Genomic DNA, 19061 nt, shown 5'->3' with positions numbered 1-19061 from the left:
TGTTGTAACCGATTTGATTTATAAAAGGCAATTTGAATTGTCAATCACTGTCTAGGCATGGTTTAAGACATGAATTTTGCTTAGAATAGTATGAACTACACAATTTTACTTTCAACGAAGAGTTCCTACTTTCAAATTTTACAAGTAATAAAACTTTCCAAGAAGAATCTAATTCATCACAGAAAACATGACAGTATTCTTTCAATTATAAAAATATGTATGCTTTTGAAAGATACTCGTTATTTTTCATTGGAGTGAAAGTAACAATACTTTAGTTCCTTAGAGCAAAAGCAATTTGAACCATTGTTTTCTACTGACAGAATAAACCAAAAATGTGCCTTTAAATAATTAAGTACACAAAAAAGCTTGTATAATTATTTAATGAGCTATTACATGTACATGTAAGTAGAATATTTCAGACTAAATGCTGGAAAATTTGCAAATATTAATATCTTCAGGGAACATATATGCATGTGTGCATTGTTATGAAATAACAATTTTAATTATCTTATCCTGAAGCAGTGCAAAAATTCTTAGTTTGAATTTTTTTCTATTTACATTTACTATATTATTACTTCTGAAATTAAAGTTTTTATTGTTGCTTTTAATTGTTGTTTCTCTAAATTTAGGTATCATTGAAGAGCTAGGCAGGGGTAGGTCCTTTCACCTTATAAAATCTTTACAGTGTACACTTAGTGGTGTGCTTTAGAACTATGTAACCAAATACCTAGTATTGACCTTCTCTTCTGGAAACTTCTTTTCTCTGCCTAAACTATAACTGCTTTTGAAGGAGTTGGCATATACTTACAAACATTGTCTACCCCTTGCCCTCCAGTTGAAGAAAGTGATTCTAAGACGTATGCCTAAAAAATACGACCAAGGAGTCCTACCTCACAAAATCTGGCCCTGACTATAAGAACATGCTTGTCTCTGCCATGAATGTACCTGCAATCTATAAAACACTGAAGTAATATTTTTCATGTTGTAGAGGAAGATAGTCCATAGAGAATAAAGTATATAGCACATCACTTGGAAATGCAATTCACCATTATATACATAATTACAATATTGGATTGAGTTCCTCTTCTTTCTAAGGCTGCCTTCCTGCACTATTTCTTTAGCAGATACCTGCAGGAGACTGCAATATTGATTACGCCCAAAGCAGGCTGTAAGCAGTGCAGGCTGTGAAGAGTTAACCCCACAATTGGCTTGTTTATACAGTCAGTCCTGCCACAGCCTACATGCCAAGGTCAAAGTTACTCACATCCAAATTCCATTCCCACAATTAAAACTTTCTTAATTAGAAGGACAGTGTTCTAATTACAACCATATATTTTGTCTATTTTGTTCCTAATTTGAGAATGCTTTGTTTTGTCCTTTATGAGCCTTGTTTACATTAATTCCCATAAAAACTGTAAGACTGTGCATTTTCTCCCATAGTCCTGTCCTTGCACATAGCTTTCCCTTACCCCAGTTGATTACCAATAAAAATCAGTGCTTTGGACTGGCTAGTGCCTTTGATAGTTGTTCCAGCATTGGTCAACTTGGCACTCCACTTTCTGTCTCTCTTAGTTCTGTCTTTTAGTTTTATTCCCTGCCCCCCAGGCCTGTGTCATACACTGAGAAGGAGACTGGAGCCTACTGCCGAGGTTTCCAGTAATGTGTCAGAGGTCCCTGGTAAACACCATTTTTTCTCCTTTAGTTCCCCAGTTCTTACCTGTTATGGGAGCTCATTTCTCAGCTTCTCATTGTTTTCTGTTAATTACTCAAACCCATGTGCAACCTTCTTCAAAAACTGTCTTTGGTCTTGGGGGCCTCTCAGCTATTTGGGAAGCTTCAAGAAAGCATACATAATTAAAACAGATTATCTTAATGCTTGTCTAATGTTTGGATATAAAATTTTACCCTTTTGCATAGATGAGAAACAAACTCTAAGGTATAATTTATACTCCAGACTTCCTTGAAGGACCACAGTGACTCTAGGACCTTACCTAAGATTTGAGTGAGCTAAACAATATTGAGCATAACGTATAGCATATACCAAGAGTCACATATTATCTGCCTCACCACATCTTGGAGTTATAGGGGACTGCCCTCTTCCCCTTCTGCATTCTCATTAGTTTCTGATCATCAATGCTTTTGTATACAGCATCTGTCTGTATCTATACAGACTTATTATGAATATCGCCAGTTGCTGTACCTTGTGTAAATTGCTTTACTGGCAATTTACCATATTATCATGGTAGACTTTAATTTTTATGATTAAGTTAAAACCAGATATAATGTATTTCATGTCTTTATAACAGGCTTGGCATTGAAAAAGAATAATTAATAAAGAGATTATTTCAGTGTAAAATAAACTTTGTTCTACTCAAAACATGAAGTAAAAATGTCAAATCTTTATGAAATTTTAACCTAATTATTAAAAATATAAAATATTGTCCAAGAAGGTGAGCTGGTCCCAGCACCCGGAAGGAAGCTCCCCCGCTACCATCCCAGGCTCCTAGGGCCAAGAAGGTGAGCTGGTCCCAGTACCTGGAAGGAAGATCCCCCGCCTCCATCCCAGGCTCCTAGGGCAGTGAAGCTCAGCCAGTCCCAGAACCCGGAAGGAAGCTCCCCTGCTGCCATCCCAAGCTCCTAGGGCACAGAAGGTGAGCCACATGGGCGCCAGAAGCACCCCCCCCCCGCCGCCTTGGAAATGAGAAGACACATAAACAAGCCTCAAAAACAGACTTCCAGATCACCTACAGCAACCCCAAAGGGAAACGAGACGGAACACTCTGATACTCAACCACCTGGACTCTCTGAACTGGCAACTGTGAGACCTAAAACCACAAGATGTACTTTGCCCACCTGTTTGTCATAAGTGTTCAGCCGTCCCCTGGCAACAGCTACCCCAATGTCCCAGGTGTAACCGTTTGCAGCTTGGGTACGCAAGGCACAACCAATCAGGTTTAATTTCCAATCTAGAACCTTGCTGTAACTACTATAAAAACCCCTGCTGATTTGGAGTCGGGGCTCTCAATCTTGACCCGCTGAGGCGGTGACAGTTGGGAGTCCCTGCTCGAGCTTGAATAAACGACCCTCGTGTGTTTACATCGGAATCGGCTCCTTGGTGGTCTTTGGGGACCTTGAAATCTGGGCACAACAGCAACAAAAGAGGATCTGGGAAAAATGAAATCAGAAATAATTGCTCAGATAACAGCAAAGATTTTGCTCATGGTGCAAGACATGATTAATAAATCTAGAGAGGATACAGATAAAAAAATAGAGGATCTGAGGAACATGATGGAATACCAACATAGGAAACAAATGGAATCCATAAAACAGTTACAAACAGATTTCCAAGAGATTAAAAACTCCATCGAAAATCTGCACAGCAGAATGAACCAATGTGAGGACAGAATTTCACATATAGAAGATAAGATTGCAATTAATGACCAGGAAAAGAAAAATTGCTTCAAAATTGTAAGGGAACATGAGAAATCAATCCAGCAGCTGCTAGACGATGCAAAGAAGAATAACATAAGACTGATTGGAGTCAATGAAGAAAGAGGAGAGAGTACAGATGACATATAAACACTGTTCACAGAAGTGATGGCAGAAAACTTCCCAAGGAGGGGAAAAGAACTTGACATACAGATAAGTGAGGCATATAGGACTCCAGCTAACTTTAATCAAAAAAATCTACACATAGGCATATAATAGTTAGGATTCCAGAAATCCAACAGAAGAATAAAATTCTACAAGCAGTGAGAGAAAACAAACAAATCACATACAAAGGAAAGTCCATCAGAATCACAGCAGACTTCTCAGTGCAAACCCTCAAGGCAAGAAGAGCTTGGAGTGATGTGTTTCAAGCTCTAAAGGAAAACAGCCTCCAACCCAGATTGATGTACCCTGCAAAACTATCTTTCAAAACTGATGGAGAAATAAGATGCTCTCATGATAAAGAGCACCTCAGAAACTTCATGAATACCAAACCGGCGCCCCCCAAAATTTTAGACAATACCCTAGGAAAAGACAATGAGGATCACAACCCCAGGAAACCCAGCAGAATGAATCCATTGGTTGTGACAAATTAAATGCAAAGGGGGAGAATCCAACAAAAAGAAAAAGTCATGACAAGGTTTTTAAAACTTTTGACTTCATCTCCCTAATGAGTGTATAATTCAGTTTTATTATTGTACTGATTAGTATTTTTCTGATTCTAGAATTGCACACCATTCCTTGTGCTATACTGACTTTTTATCATCTTCTTATGTCTACATTTTAATTGGGTTGTCCATTAATGAGTTCTAAGAATTCTTTATATATTCTGGCATAGGTTATATGCATTGTAAATATGGTCTGTTTAAGGACTACTTTTCATTTTAATGATGTCATTTAAAGTTCTAAATTTTGATTGAATCTCATTTATCATTTTTTTTTCTTTTATACATCATGGTTTTTGTATCCTAGGTAGTTCTTGCCTACCCTGAATTCATAAATATTTTCCCTTATAATTTCTTCTTAAAGCTTTATACTTTTAGGCTTTCTTATTTAAGTTCATAGATCCCTTCAAGTTATTTTCATGTATAGCAAAAAAGGGTTGAGGTTAATTTTTTATATACGGATACTAGGTGTTCTAGTACCATTTGCTGAAGACACTATCTCTTCCTTGGTTCTTGAATCAAGTGTATATTCTATAAAATGCTAATGTTAAATAATCTTTCAAAACTCAGTGGACCACATATGTGTGGTTCTATTCCTAGATTCTCTGTTTTATTCAAATGATCTATATCTCTTTTCTTACATCAACACTGACTTGATTACTGTTGCTTTAAAAGAAGTCTTAAAATTGGGTGCTAAACATCTTCCAACACTGTTTATGTTTTTGTTTTTGGCTTTTCTGGGTCCTTTGTACTCCTACATAACTTTAAAATTTCAATATCCAGTTCTTCATTTATAGCAAGTATACACAGACCTGAATTTTTATATATACCTTGTGTTTTCTAATCCTGCTAAATTCAAGTACAACTTCTAGGGGCTCCTAGAGATTTCTTAGTATTTTCTCTATAGATGATCATTTCACCTACATATAAAGATTTTGCTTCTGCTGTGCCAATCCTATCCTAGTTGTGTCATTTTATTGCCAAACTATTTGGGTTTAGACCTATGTTTCAAAGTTAATGGGCAGATGAACAGTAGGCATATATGCCCTTGTTCCCCACCTTAGGGAGAAAGCATTGTATCATCTCCATTCATAGAAGGCGTTCTCACTGGAAGTATGGAGTACATGTCTTTAATCTGTTGAGAAGGTTCTGTTCTACTTCTAGTCTCCTGATAGCTTTTACCATGAACAGCTGTAGAATTTAGTCCAATACTTTTTCTCCAACTAGTGACAGGATCATATGGCTTTCTCCTTTCCTCTGTTAAAATGATGGCTTTTGGGGGTGGATCTTCCAATACTGAACCAACACTGCCATCCCTATAACAAAACCACTTTCTACATCCTGCCAGATCTGACTTCTAAGAGTTTGTTTTGTTAAACAAATTTCTATCTATGTTCATACTTTTTTCTTCTATTATCTTTATCCAGTTTTAGGATTAGCACAATGTTGATTTCCTAAAATGAAGGGAGAAGTGTTCCTTCTTTTTTCTGCTTTAATTGTTTGATATACTTTATCAGTTAAAATGTTTATGAACCTGCTGTTTTCATATAGGTAGGTTTTCAAGCTAGGAATATACTTTCTTTAATAGGTGCTATTCAAATTTTATACTTCCTTCAGAGTTAGTTTCATTAATTTGTCTTCTAAGTTACTTTTTAGAAGTTGTCAAATTTATTTCAAAAAAGATTTTTGTAATATGCTTTGTATATCCTTTTAAATTCTGTAAAATCTGTGGTCATGTCTCCTAGCTCTTAATATTGTAATTTTAAAAATGTATAACTGATATTGTGTAACAGGAAGAAAAGGTCTAAAAGAGCAGGGGAATTGGGAGTTGTAGGGGAAGGAAAAAAAGGGAAAGGAAAAAATATGAGAAGAGGAAAAAATGGAAACAAGGTCTTTGCAAATAGGGAAGGGTAGAGGGGGTGAAGGGAGGGCAAGGGAAGGGGAAAAAAAATAAGAACCAAGAGACTCATGTAATGGTACAAGATCCCAGTGATGAATGTAACTGTATTTTATACCTAAAATGTACCAATAAAGTTAATGGGGGATAAATAAATAAATAAATAAATAAATAAATAAAAATATAAAATATTGGGCTGGGGATTTAGCTCAGTGGTTCCACCACCTGCGTCACAAGCATAAGGGCCTGAGTTTGTTTCCCCGTACCAAGAAAATATATATGTAAAATATTAATATAATAAATATATATTTTCATGAGCCTTAATGCAAAAATGAAATAAGCACATGAGTATAAGTAATTATAATAATTATACTATCCAGTGCTCAACAATCTATTTCAGGTAGATTTGAAAGAATTAAAACTTTAATTTGTAATTTATTCACATATTAAAATATATTTTGAGGGTAGGCTTAATATAGTGCCATTCACCTAGTATTACATGAAATATTTGGTATAATTATCAAATATTTTGGGGTGCAGTTTTAATTTGTTAACACACACTTGAAAATGCACCAACACATATTTGTAGCAAATACAGTTATTTGACAAAAATTGAACAAAAATCACAATCATATGTAATTATGTTGATCTATTCAGTTGAAAAGCAAAATTGTTAATGGTCTACAGCTCTTTCACTATCTTGTATTTTGAAAGACATTTTTTCACTGATGGGTTTTCCCAAGTATTTAATGAAAAATGTTATGGAAACAATTTGAATAGCTAAGAGACTTTTTTTTTTTTTGATACTGGGGATTGAACTCAGGACCTTGCGCTTGTGACACAGGCAGTGGAACCACTGAGCTAAATCCCCAGCCCGAGACTTTTAAATAATACATAGATCAAGAAATAAATCTCCAAAGAAATTTAGAAAGTTTTTCAAATAAGTGAAATAACAATACACTTTATCAAAATATATAGATGCATCCAAAGCAGTACTAGGATAGAAAGTTTTAGAATTAAATTCATGTATTAGCAAAAAACTATAAGTTCTAAAAATTGATAAGATCAACCATACCCTTAGAATATAGCAAATTCAAATAAATAAAACAAAACAACAAAAGCAAAATGAGCAAATTAGAGCCAAAAGAGGAAGGAAAAAGAAATAGCAAAATTTGGAGCAGTTGACACTGTAGTTGAAAACAGAAACTATATACAGAAAATTAAAACCAAAAGCTGGTTATTTTATATGTTAATATTTTAAGTGATACAATTTTAGACAGACTAATGAAAGAAAAAGAGAAAACAAAAGTTAGTCATATCTAAAATGGAAAGGAAATCATCACTATAATTTTCAAGATCATTAACAGGGTAATGAAGGAATAATCTGAACAAATCTGTGTCAACAAATTTGATAGCCTAGAGAAATAGGTACTTAATGATGCTCGTCAGTAGATAAATAAATAAATTGTAACAAATCCAGAAAAGGAAATATCATCCCCCAAACCTATTAATATGCAAAAAGCCATGGAAGAAACTTAAATATTTTTTACTAAGTGATAGAAATGAACATGAAAAGACTACATAATGTACAATTCTAACATTATGACATTCAGGAAAAGACAAAACTAGAGGCTATAAAAACAGTGACTCCTAAAAGATGAAGGGATGAAGAGATGTACTAAGAACACAGAGAATTTTTATGACAGTGACATTTTTCTATAGGATAATATAAAGGAATACATATGTTGCATCATTTGCCCAAATCCACAGAATGTACAACAGCAGAGGTGACCTGAAAGTGAAGAATGGGTAATAACTTCATGTCACATAGTTTCATTAATTTTAACTAAAATGATGTGTAGACAGTGGCAGAGGTTGGCTATGTGAAAGGCAAAGCGTAACAGGAAGCTACATTTTTAAAATTTGTTTTTAAATATAAGGATTATTTATTAAAGAAAGATAAGGCAATGTGATATATCAAATTAATAAAATGAATAAAACAAGCACAACTATAAGATCATCTGAATTGATGCAAAAAATTTTGAAAAACCCAACACTCTTCTATTGCAAAAATACTCAGCAAACTAACAATAGTTATGCCTAAAGAAAATGTATGAAAACCTCTACAACAAATATTATAATCAATTATAAAAGTTTTCTCTCTAGATCGCAAGCAAGACAAGGATGCTACCTTTCACTATATCTCTCCCACATTGCACAGCAAGTAGTAATTGGAATAACTACACACAAAAAAGTATGTCATCCAAATCTATCTGTCTGTATAGCTAACTATCTATCTATTCCTAAAGGATACTCAGAAAAAATATGAGAACTAATAAATGAATTTAGCCTCACCGCAGGACACAAGATCAACACTAAAACTTTTTATCTATTTCTAAACACAATGCATTTTTGAAAAAGAAATTAAGACTGAAATTTTATTCATGCCTGCATTCAAAAGAGTAAAAGACAAACATGTTTATCCAAGTGTGTGTAAAAATTGTGTTCTTAAGATAACAAAGTATTCTTTAAAAAGATTAAAGAAGATCTAGAGAAATATAAACCTCTCCTTTATTTTTGGATGGGGAAATGTACTATTATAAAGATTCCAGTGACACCTAGCTGAGTGAGGCGCCACACACCTGTAATCTCTGCTACATTGGAGGCTGAGGCAGGAGGATCACAAATATCAGGCCAGCCTCAGTAATTTAGTGAGACCTTGCCTGAGAATAAAATTAAAAAGGAGATAGGAATTCAGTTTAGTGGTAGAGGGCTTTTCTAGTGTGTTTTAAGTCATGGGTTGAGACCTCTGTACTGCAAAAACTAAATGGAAAACAAGAAAATAACATCCAGTTTATCTACAGATTCACTGAAATTCCTACAAGAATGCCAATGACAATTTCTTTTACAAAAGCAAAAAAGCTAAACCTAAAATACGCTCGTGTATTAGGGAATTCCTAGTAACATAAAACAGTCCTGAAAAGATTAAGTTGGAATACTCATACTTAGATATTTAAAATTTATTTCAAAACAACATAATCAAAGTAGTATGATACTGCATAAGAATAGTCATACAGATTAATGAAATAGAATTGAAAATCTTAAAATAGACCCAGAATTCCATAGTGAATTTATTTTCAACAAGAGTCCCAATATTATAGAATATTATATTATAGAATATTATAGACCTCAATTAAATGTTTCTGGAATAACTAGATTCTGTTTGTACACATTCAAAAGAATGAACATAGATCTTATTTCATATTATATACTGAACTTAACTCAAAAAGGATCAAAGACTTAAATTTCAGTGCTAAAACTTTAAAACCTTTACAATAAATTTGCAATATATTCTTAAATATAACATCAAATCTATAAAGCAGCTAAAATTGAATTAATTTTGAAAAAAATAACTTTTAATTCAAAGAATATTATCAAGACAGAAATGATAGCGCATAAAATTGTGAAAAATGTTGGCAAATTTTATATCTGGTACGCAATACAAGGAGAGATGAATAACCGAGTCAAATATAAGCAAATTACTTGAACAGATATTTTTCAAAAGGCAACATGCAAATGATAAACAAGTATATGCTGTTTGACACAATCAGGCCCTAGAAAAATGATAATAAAAACCACACTAACATGTTAATTCATGTTTATTAACATAAAAAAGATTGGGAAATATTAATAAATGGCAGATCAATGAAGACTTTGGAAACTATCCTTGCTGGTAGGATTCTAAAATGGTGCAAGCACGGAAGAAAATAATTTATTGGGATTTCTTGAAAAAAAAATGAGCCATATAACCCTGTAATTGCTTTCCCAGGAATATATCCCACAGAACTGCAAACAGGTCTTCAAATAAAAAATTTCTTGAGGACATTCATAGCGGTATTATTCACAATGGACAAAAGGAGAAAAGATGGAGCAAGAGATGAATAGACATACAAAATGTGATAGGTCTATGTAATGGAATATGATTCTACTGTAATAAGGATTGGAGTGCTGAGACCTGCTAGAAGTTGAGTTTGATAAACCTCATTATGAGAATGCAAATGAGGTATACCTGTCTCTGTCATGCCACTGGGCAGCGATTTGGGGAGGGGGCTTTGCACATAATAAGAAGGCTTTGCTTCCTTTGAATCACTGTGGTGACACCAGAGGCCTAATCAGTGCCCTGAAATCTAATTCTTCCTTGCAGTACATAGGTAACACACAAATGATTTCTGTATTAATGGCACTGTTGTTTCATGACTCTGATGGTGGTTACACAAAGGTACATATATGATAAAATGGCATTGTATAATAGTCACATAAGTTGTAATCTCTGGAGGAAACTTCAAAAAGAGCAAATGGGATCTTTTTGTACTGTTCTTGCACATTCCTATAGATCAATTTTGTTTTATTTAATTGAAAAAATAATTCTTTTATTAACGGACAGAGTGGAACTGCAGGGTATTCAAGCATAGAAACAAGTGAATTACAATCATGTTTTCATGCCTTTTTCACACATACCAGTCTATCAATGGCTATCAAGAATTTAATCCAGCAGCTACACGGTCATTATTTTCAACTTTCAGAGGATAAAGTTTATGTGTACAAAACTAATTTAAAGTGATTTCAACTGCCACCCAGTACAAGAAAGATTGCTTAAAAAATAGGGACAATAAACACTGAGCATTCCTACAGGAACCTGAAAGAAATACTTTAGAAGGAAATATAATATTTAAATATTGAGTGATTCATTTTACACTTAAGACAAATCTAAAATAGACCTTCTTTTAAACAGGACAAATTCAAGTCTTTGTAACTACAGGTAAACAGGAACTAATTTTACTAACCTTTGGGACAAATTTAATAATCTTCAGAGAAATATGATATGATCCAGAACTTCAACAGTGGATCATGTGCTGTAGCAACACACTAACAAAAACTATCAATCCTGTTAAGAAACAGAAACATCTAAGTACAGTATTAGCTTGGGACCCTCCTTCACTAGTTCCAGGAGACAAAGGACACTGACAAGCTCTAACACCAAACAAACGATGAGTACCTGGACAAAATAGCCATGTCAAAATACATCAAAATCCTACCACATTCAAGAAGTTTCAAACTAATTGAATATGAAAGTATGACTGTATAATAAAAAAACTTTCATTAGAAATATTCTAAGAAAATTAAGATGATCACTCAAAGCATTAATAATACTGAAAAGATATTAGGGATCTTTGCAAAAAATACTGGCTATAAAAATAACTAAGTGTAAATTTTACAATTTTAATACTCAGAAAAGCTAGAAATTTAAAAAAATAGGCAGGTTGAAAAGATCTGATCTAAAAATTAATTATCATGTTTTTATCAGATTTTATTACAGTTCCAGTATAGAGAAAGTAAAACTGGTTAGAAAAGTAGTTGATGACATATAGGTGAGTTATTTTCCAAATTTAATCAAACTGTCAACTAATAGATCCAAGTAGCACAAGAAAACACTAGAATTATAAATATGAAAAAGTCTTACATATAATTTATAATCAACCTACTAGAAACCAAATACAAAAAGAAGACTGAAAACAGAACAAGACACAGAACAGAGTGGTATGTTATCAGATATGGAGTTCAGAAGGCCATAAGAAATCTTTAAAATACTGATAAAACTAAGTAAGGCCTGAATTCTTTATTCATCAAAGACATTTTTAACAACACAAGAAAAACATAAAAGTTTTCAGGTAAAAATTGAGGAAATTTATTATTAACAGATATACACTACAAAAATGCTAATGGTATTTCTCTAGGCTTAAAGGTAATGGCACCAAATAAAAGATTTATATATAGAAGATGTAAAATAATCCAGGTATTCTAATTATCATGTTTAATGAAAAACATTATTGTGTTGTTTTTTAAATTTCTTTAGCGTGTAATATGTTGTTTAAAGAAAAAATAGAATGTTATTTAATGTTAGTTTAATTATGCAGATATAAAATACATGGCAACAGCACAAAAGAGGAGTTAGTGGCATTATGTTGTGAACTTGTCATATGTATTTTTACTAGTAAATATAAATCTATGTATTTTATATAGGCTTCATACTGCTTTCCTTAGATTAACCACCAAAAAAAGAGCAAGATTAAAACTGAGAATATATATGTATTTATATACATAAATATATATGTATGCTTTAAAAATATTTCATCAACTCACAAAAAGAAAAAAGTAACACATTAGATCAACTTAATTAATTCTAAAATTAAATTAAATATAAGTGGACTAGAAACTCCAGTTATAACACAGGAGTTGTCATAATTGATTTAAATACTTGGCACCACTCTGTTACTTAGACAAAATGTAGTTAAAATGTAAACAAGTGAGTTATAGCGTATAATCTGTGGAGGAGCTGTGTCACATACCAGAAGAATTACGTTTACTTTTCTAATTATGAGAGAAAGAAATCTGAGTTTCATATTTTACAATGGATTTTGAGGGTACGGGATAATGGTAAAAGAAGCATAAAGTGGTATCATGCTAAACTCGTTTATATGGGTTCAATAAGCAGAAATCCTGCATTTAATTTTGCAACATAAAGAGTTAAGAAAAATTCTAAGAGTTAGGTTTGATCGATTGGCTAAAACATTGATCAAAATTTATCCATAGTGAGTAAATTAGAAATAAATGAATAAATGATAGCTAATTCTTAAGTGCTTGTGCTTACTATGTTATAAACAGTGTACATATATAACAAATCTTCAAATATTTTAATTTTAATTTTATTAAATATTGTTTTTCTTTGAATATTATAGATATCTGAGACACAAAAATTATAAAATTTTCCTAAAGTCACAATTTATCGCCTTTTCTATCACACTTTTACTTTCCTTTTTCAATGTCTCTGCAGCAATATTAATTGTACCAGAAATGCTTAGGTAAGTTTATATGTGTGGATGATTTGGCTAGGTACTGATAAATCTCTCCTCATTCTTCAGCTTATGACACTGACTTTTGCCAGTTAAAGATTGTTTTACAATATGTTTGCACAATGCTTTCCCAGCACAGAATGGATTTAAATGGCTTCTTGGTATTCCATACGAGCCAATTTTTTAGAAGTGTTCTACATTACACAGAGCAGGAGTCTTGTTGATTACTTATAGTAACCCTATTATCAGAAGATTGTGTTGTAATTGTTATAAAGGTAATTACTTGTCTCCTTTTTTTGATTACCTTAAGAAAAATCTAGTCCTCATCATAAAGCAAGTTAGCTACAAAATAATATAATTAAATCAAATTCATAATAATGTCTCCTTTCTAGTATATTATATCTATTTGTATGGAATACTTTAATGTGGATACTAATCTTCATTTTTTCAAGAAATATATTTTGTCAGCATATTCTAATATCTTGAACCATCATGCATTTACACTTTCATATGATCCTCATACTTCACCAGATCCCAATCAGAATTCCATATTATTTCCAAGGTACACATTGAATTCTCTTTGCCACATTAACATATCTCCCACCTTTGAAATCCCAAGTCTGATTTCGTTGGAATTTGTGTAAGTGAATATGTGTATGTGATGTTACTTTTCTCAAGCACTTACAACTTTTATGAAAATATACCAAAGATAAATGTTATGGCTTGTATCTAGCAGTCCCCCCAAATTCTCTTGCACTCAGAAGTAGGGTTTTTCAGAGGTGGCTGGATGTAGGGTGTGTGAATATGGATTAATGTGTGTGATAACAGGATTAGTCCTCTAAGTGGATTAGCATAATTCTGGGTGTGGCTGAGTGGATTTACCCATCAATAAACTTGTAGCCTAGATGGAATATAAAGGGACTGACAGAAGGCAGGTTTGCTTCCTTCTGCCTGCTACACCACGGATTTTTTCTCCTCTTTGATATCCCCCTGCTGCCTTACTTTGGCCCAACTTACTAGAGACTGAAACCTTTACAAAGTGTGAGCAAAATAATCCTTTCTTCCTTGTGGGTGTCAGGTATTTTGTCGCAGCAACAAAAAAAATGACCTGGACAATAATTGTGAATGTAAGTCTTAATTTTTAATTCATAAATTTTAATTATTTTTATGGAGTACAATGGAATTTACTGATATATATATATATATATATATATATAATCTATAGTTATTAAGAACACCTAGGCTGGGGATTTAGCTCAGTGGCACCGCACCTGCCTGGCAAGCACAAGGTCCTGAGTTTGATCCCCAGTACCACCCCCCAGAAAAAGTTAATTAATATAGAAATCATTCATTTATTTGACAATTTTGTAGTGATACTTTAGAAATCATTCTCTCAGCTATTTTGAAGTATACATTATTATTCACTATAGTCATCATGTGGTACAATAGATCCCCAAACCTATTTTTCCTTTCTAGATGAAACTTTGCACCCTTTGACCAGTTAACTCTCCATTTCTTGTCCCTGCCTATTCCCTGCCTGTGATAATCATAATTTAACTCTCTATTTCCATCAATTCAACAGATTTTAAATTACATAAAACAGTTAAATCATGCAGTACTTGTCTTTATTTGCCTGGTCTTGTTCACTTAACACAATAACCTCTAGATTTATGTATGAAGTCCCAAAGGACAGAATTTTATTTTTTGTATGGCTGTATTATATTCCATACTGTGTTTTCTTTATTCATGCATGTGTTGATGAATTTTTGGTTGACCAAGACTTAACAAACTGAAGTTGAATTGTATTCAAGTTAATCTACAAAATTACAAGTAATGCCACTTTTGAAATTACAGTCAGTGTCTATATTTATTGTGTTATAATGAATGTGAAAAAGGAGGAATACTCTACTTATCCATGTAATCACTTTGTATCATTTCTAGCAGACTAAGGAGCAAGTATGGCAGAATGATGAACAGTACGCCAGAGTAGCTGCTATTAATTTAGGGAAGATTCTTTGTTGCCTGTCATTTAGAAATTCCAAATGGCCCTCCTCATAACTCCTCTAAGAACATGATAGCCTCTTTTTAAGTATTTAACAGTGGAAAAAATGAGTCCGTAATGTCTCCCTGAAAAATTACGTATATATAGTCATGCAATGCCTAACCATATTTTAGTTAAAAGACTCCATATAAATATGTGGTGGTTCCATGTAATAAAAATATGTGCATATTTAAATGTGAACTTAAATATGAAATAAAATTAAAATAATCACATACCTCTAGAGTTATTTTGAAGATTAAATGCATGCAAAGTTTTATGAGTAGATCTCACTCGGATTGATAGATTTATTTTCCTCCAGCAAGACTCTCACTGTAAGGTTATATGTACAATAATATATCTCCTTACAGATATTGAATTTTAAATGCATTGATCATATTAAAGGGAAAATGGACAAATGATGAACAGAAATATCAATTAACCCAAAGCAACTTTATTGATTTGGGGAACTGTTCATCAAAACACTATTTTCTGGGCTGGGGATTTAGCTCAGTGGTTCTGCCGCCTGCCTGGCAAGTGCAAGGTCCTGAGTTTGATCCCTAATACCACCCACCCCCCCCGCAAAAAAAAACCCAAACACTATTTTCTCTCAGGAATAACCTCTTTGTTTTGATTAACTTTTCCCTTATTCCCTATTCATAGAACAAAAGAATAGCTCCTTAGTCCATTGTTTACATAGCTATTGAGAGCTTTTTACTAAGTGCCCAGCAGGAACTGTTGTTGGTTCTAGGAATTCTGTGTTAAACAATAATTTTTGTTTCTAGGGTGTAGAAGAGCTATAGACAAAATGAACCTTGAAATAAGTAAAATGGTATATTCTATGGAGAAAAATATTACAGGGATAGGGTATAGGAAGAATGGGAGTTGCTGCTTTCCATGAGGTATCAAGGATATTTTTCCTTATAAGCTTTTATTTGCTCGAAGAAATAAAGGCAGTGTAAGTGGTCTGTTCTATGAATTTCCTTCCTCAAAAAGAGCTTTTCCACAAAATACCAGGGTTAGCATGAAGGCTCTTGTGCAGCAGTTTGATTTATGACTCAAAGAACAGCAAGGAGAGCAATCTATCTGGAACAGCATGTACTAGAAGGAGATTGATCAATGACCTCAGAGAACTAGTAATTTGGAAGATCAGTAAGGCCTTGTTTGGGAGGTCCTCATGATCATGCCTTGTATATTTCTCTACCCTTGTGTTGGGCAGGATTTGTAACTAGACTCTCACTGCTAGAAAAGGCTAAGATAGGACCAGGGATTTAGCTCAGTGGTTCCACTGCCTGCCTTGCAACCTCAAGGATCTGAGTTCGATCCCCGTACCGGGAAAAAAAAAAAAAAGAAAAAGAAAAGAAAAGGCTAGGATAAAATGTCACTCTTTTGTTTATGATACAACTATGTATGTACACACTCATGCATATCTTACTGATAGGAATATATTTTGAGAAATGTATCCTCTCATCATTGTGGAAATATACAAAGTACTCACACAAAGATGGCTTCAAGTTAATTAGGTAATGTAGACTTATAGAACCATGCTTTATATGCAGTCCATTGTTAACTGAAATGTACATCACTGGATTCCATGCATATAATTTTCCTAGCAAGCACTAACATTGTTCTACATTGCTAGCTTTGGGGAAATAAACTATCAAATTCTTAGAGGACCTGTGAAGACAGTACTATAACAAGTAACTATTGGTGACTTCCAGGAACTCAGAGAGACTTGTTTCTGACAGAGAGAAAAAAATGGCTTGCATCCTAAAATCAATAACAAATCAGAGATGTCAACAACTTGAGGGAACTATTGGAGGCCTATTTTCCCTCAGTCATGTTTCTGATTTAGTCAGCATTAAGATTTTAGCTTAGTGCAACCCTGAAACAAAGAATGCACATAGTCTGTATCCTGACATGTAGCCATGGGAATTGTGAGATAATAAACATTGATAATGTTAAGGCTACTAAATTCATGCAAAAAAGAAAACTAATACAGGCTCTGTAAACATTATAAAGCTTTGTTTATTCTCTATCCTAAACATAAATAACATGAAATTTATGAAAAAAAATAAAGATATCTCCTCCTTCCCTGTTCTATTGCTTTTTAAATAGCCAACACTGAGGTATTGGGTAGAAACAGCCCACAGCATAGTGAAAGGTTTAGGTAATCAGCCCCATTTGCCACTGCTTTTCTAACTCCAAACATCTGTAAATTGCCTCACAAGAGAATATCCCTTTCTAGTACCAAAGAGAATTTATCTAGTGTTACCTCCTCATGTACACACTGATGAATAAAATTGGTAGAGCATAACACAAATCAAAGAACACTATAGCTGTTATTCAATTTTTATTAAAAGATGATTTCATTGATTAAACAACAATCTCTGAGACTTCTTAACAAATTTTGGCTTTGGTTTGTCAGAACAAAAGGCAACAAACCAAAAAAAAAGGAAATCAAGGTCTAATACTGTTTTTTATAATTATTAAAATGATTACTAATCAGTACAATGCAGTGACATTTGTATATACATTAGTACTTTATACTTAGGCATATCATTCTGTAGACTTTTATGGATTCACATTAATCTTTACTTATTTCTAACATGAAAAATAATTTTTGCCACTGAGAATATGTTAAATTCATGAATGACATCAGACATTCTAATAAAATATAATAGACAACAAATTCATGCAATTTTTGCAAGTATCTAACCTAAATAATACCACTTGATGTCTATGACAATGATTAATTTCATTCATACAATTTTCATATAACATTCATATTAACATTCATCATAGGGAATTTGTACTTGTACGTGATATTTCTTGCTTCTTTTTTCCCCATTTCTCCCTTCCTCGCTTCAATCCCTTTTCCTATCCTTATTTACAAAAACTTTGGTTTCATTTTTTCCTTCTATTCTTTTATTTTTCTTGTCACTTCTTTCCTTTCCCTTTACCTGCTCCCTTGTTCCCCTTCTCATTTGAACATTTTCTTCCCATTTCCCAATATCTATTAAATATTTTAGTCCTTATTTCCACTTTTGGTTTCTCACACCAGAGAAACAATGCAGTATTTAAACATATGTGTCTATTTATTTCACTTAAGAATATGGTCTGAAGTTATATCCATTTAGCTAGAAATGTCTCAAGCTTATTCTTCTTCATGGCAAAGTAGTACTCTATTGTATAAAAGAAAACCATATTACCAATTCTTAATGAAACAATTTCCAAAATTTTTTAAATAATGAAAAGTTGAAACAAATTAGATGTCAAAAATTTGTAATATCAGAAATTCTTCATGCTTCTCACATAATTTTAAAATTATAAATTAAAAAATATTCAGATTTTACTGAATAGCTATTTCTGCTATAGCTGCCACCACTGTAGCATATATTTTGATATCAAAGCCTGACTCTTACTCATATATTATTTGTATTTGACTCTGAAGGAATTTGTGTTGCTTTATGCTTTCAGTTTTCATTTAATCTTCATTAGATCTGCCTTTTCCAGGGCTATATCTCTGATCCGAATCACTTCCTGGTTCTTATATTGACTAATTTAAAACCCTGCTCAGTACCTTTTTTGATCCACAATTTAATGGCCAGCCATCTCCCGAGTGAAAGGTAATCATTGCAGAATGATTATTCCCCCCCTACACACACACAGAATGACAACTGAGGATAAAAAAAAAAAAAAGTTAAAACAAAAAACAAAAAAACTTTTCAGTCAATGAAGACAAGGAAATTTTGGGTGGGTAGTTAGCAAAATTCTTTTTACAAAAATATCTTTGTTAAGGCCAGGGATTTAGCTCAGTGGCACCACACCTTTCTCGAAACCACAAGGTCCTGAGTTCCATCCCTGGTAGTGGTGGAGAAAAAATTGTGCCATGTTCCACAAAATATACATTTCCTGTGATTTAAATGAAAAGACTGGTATCCTTTTCTTTTCAAAAACATTTAAAATTGGCAAACAGTAATTTTTAATGCCAGGCACATTCTGGCCATTTGACCTCGACTTGAGATTGATACGTGTCCCGCAAAGAAGCAATAGTGCAC

General features: G+C 33.1%; 1 pseudogene across 1 annotated transcript in view; it reads right to left on the bottom strand.

The window, feature by feature from the left end:
• Positions 1-19061, bottom strand: part of LOC101725674 (protein PBDC1 pseudogene) — a 195590-nt pseudogene that overhangs the window by 114024 nt on the left and 62505 nt on the right. The window contains exon 4 of the transcript XR_015451553.1: positions 1718-1834. The product of XR_015451553.1 is annotated as a protein PBDC1 pseudogene (transcript). The remainder of the gene's footprint in view (positions 1-1717; positions 1835-19061) is intronic.

The sequence above is a fragment of the Heterocephalus glaber genome, unplaced genomic scaffold, assembly GCF_053883595.1.
Source record: "Heterocephalus glaber isolate CG9 unplaced genomic scaffold, H.glaber_assembly_v1.0 deba00001429, whole genome shotgun sequence".
NCBI lineage: Eukaryota > Metazoa > Chordata > Mammalia > Rodentia > Bathyergidae > Heterocephalus > Heterocephalus glaber.
Note: the sequence above shows the minus strand (reverse complement) of the source record. Positions and strands in the feature narration are given on the sequence as shown.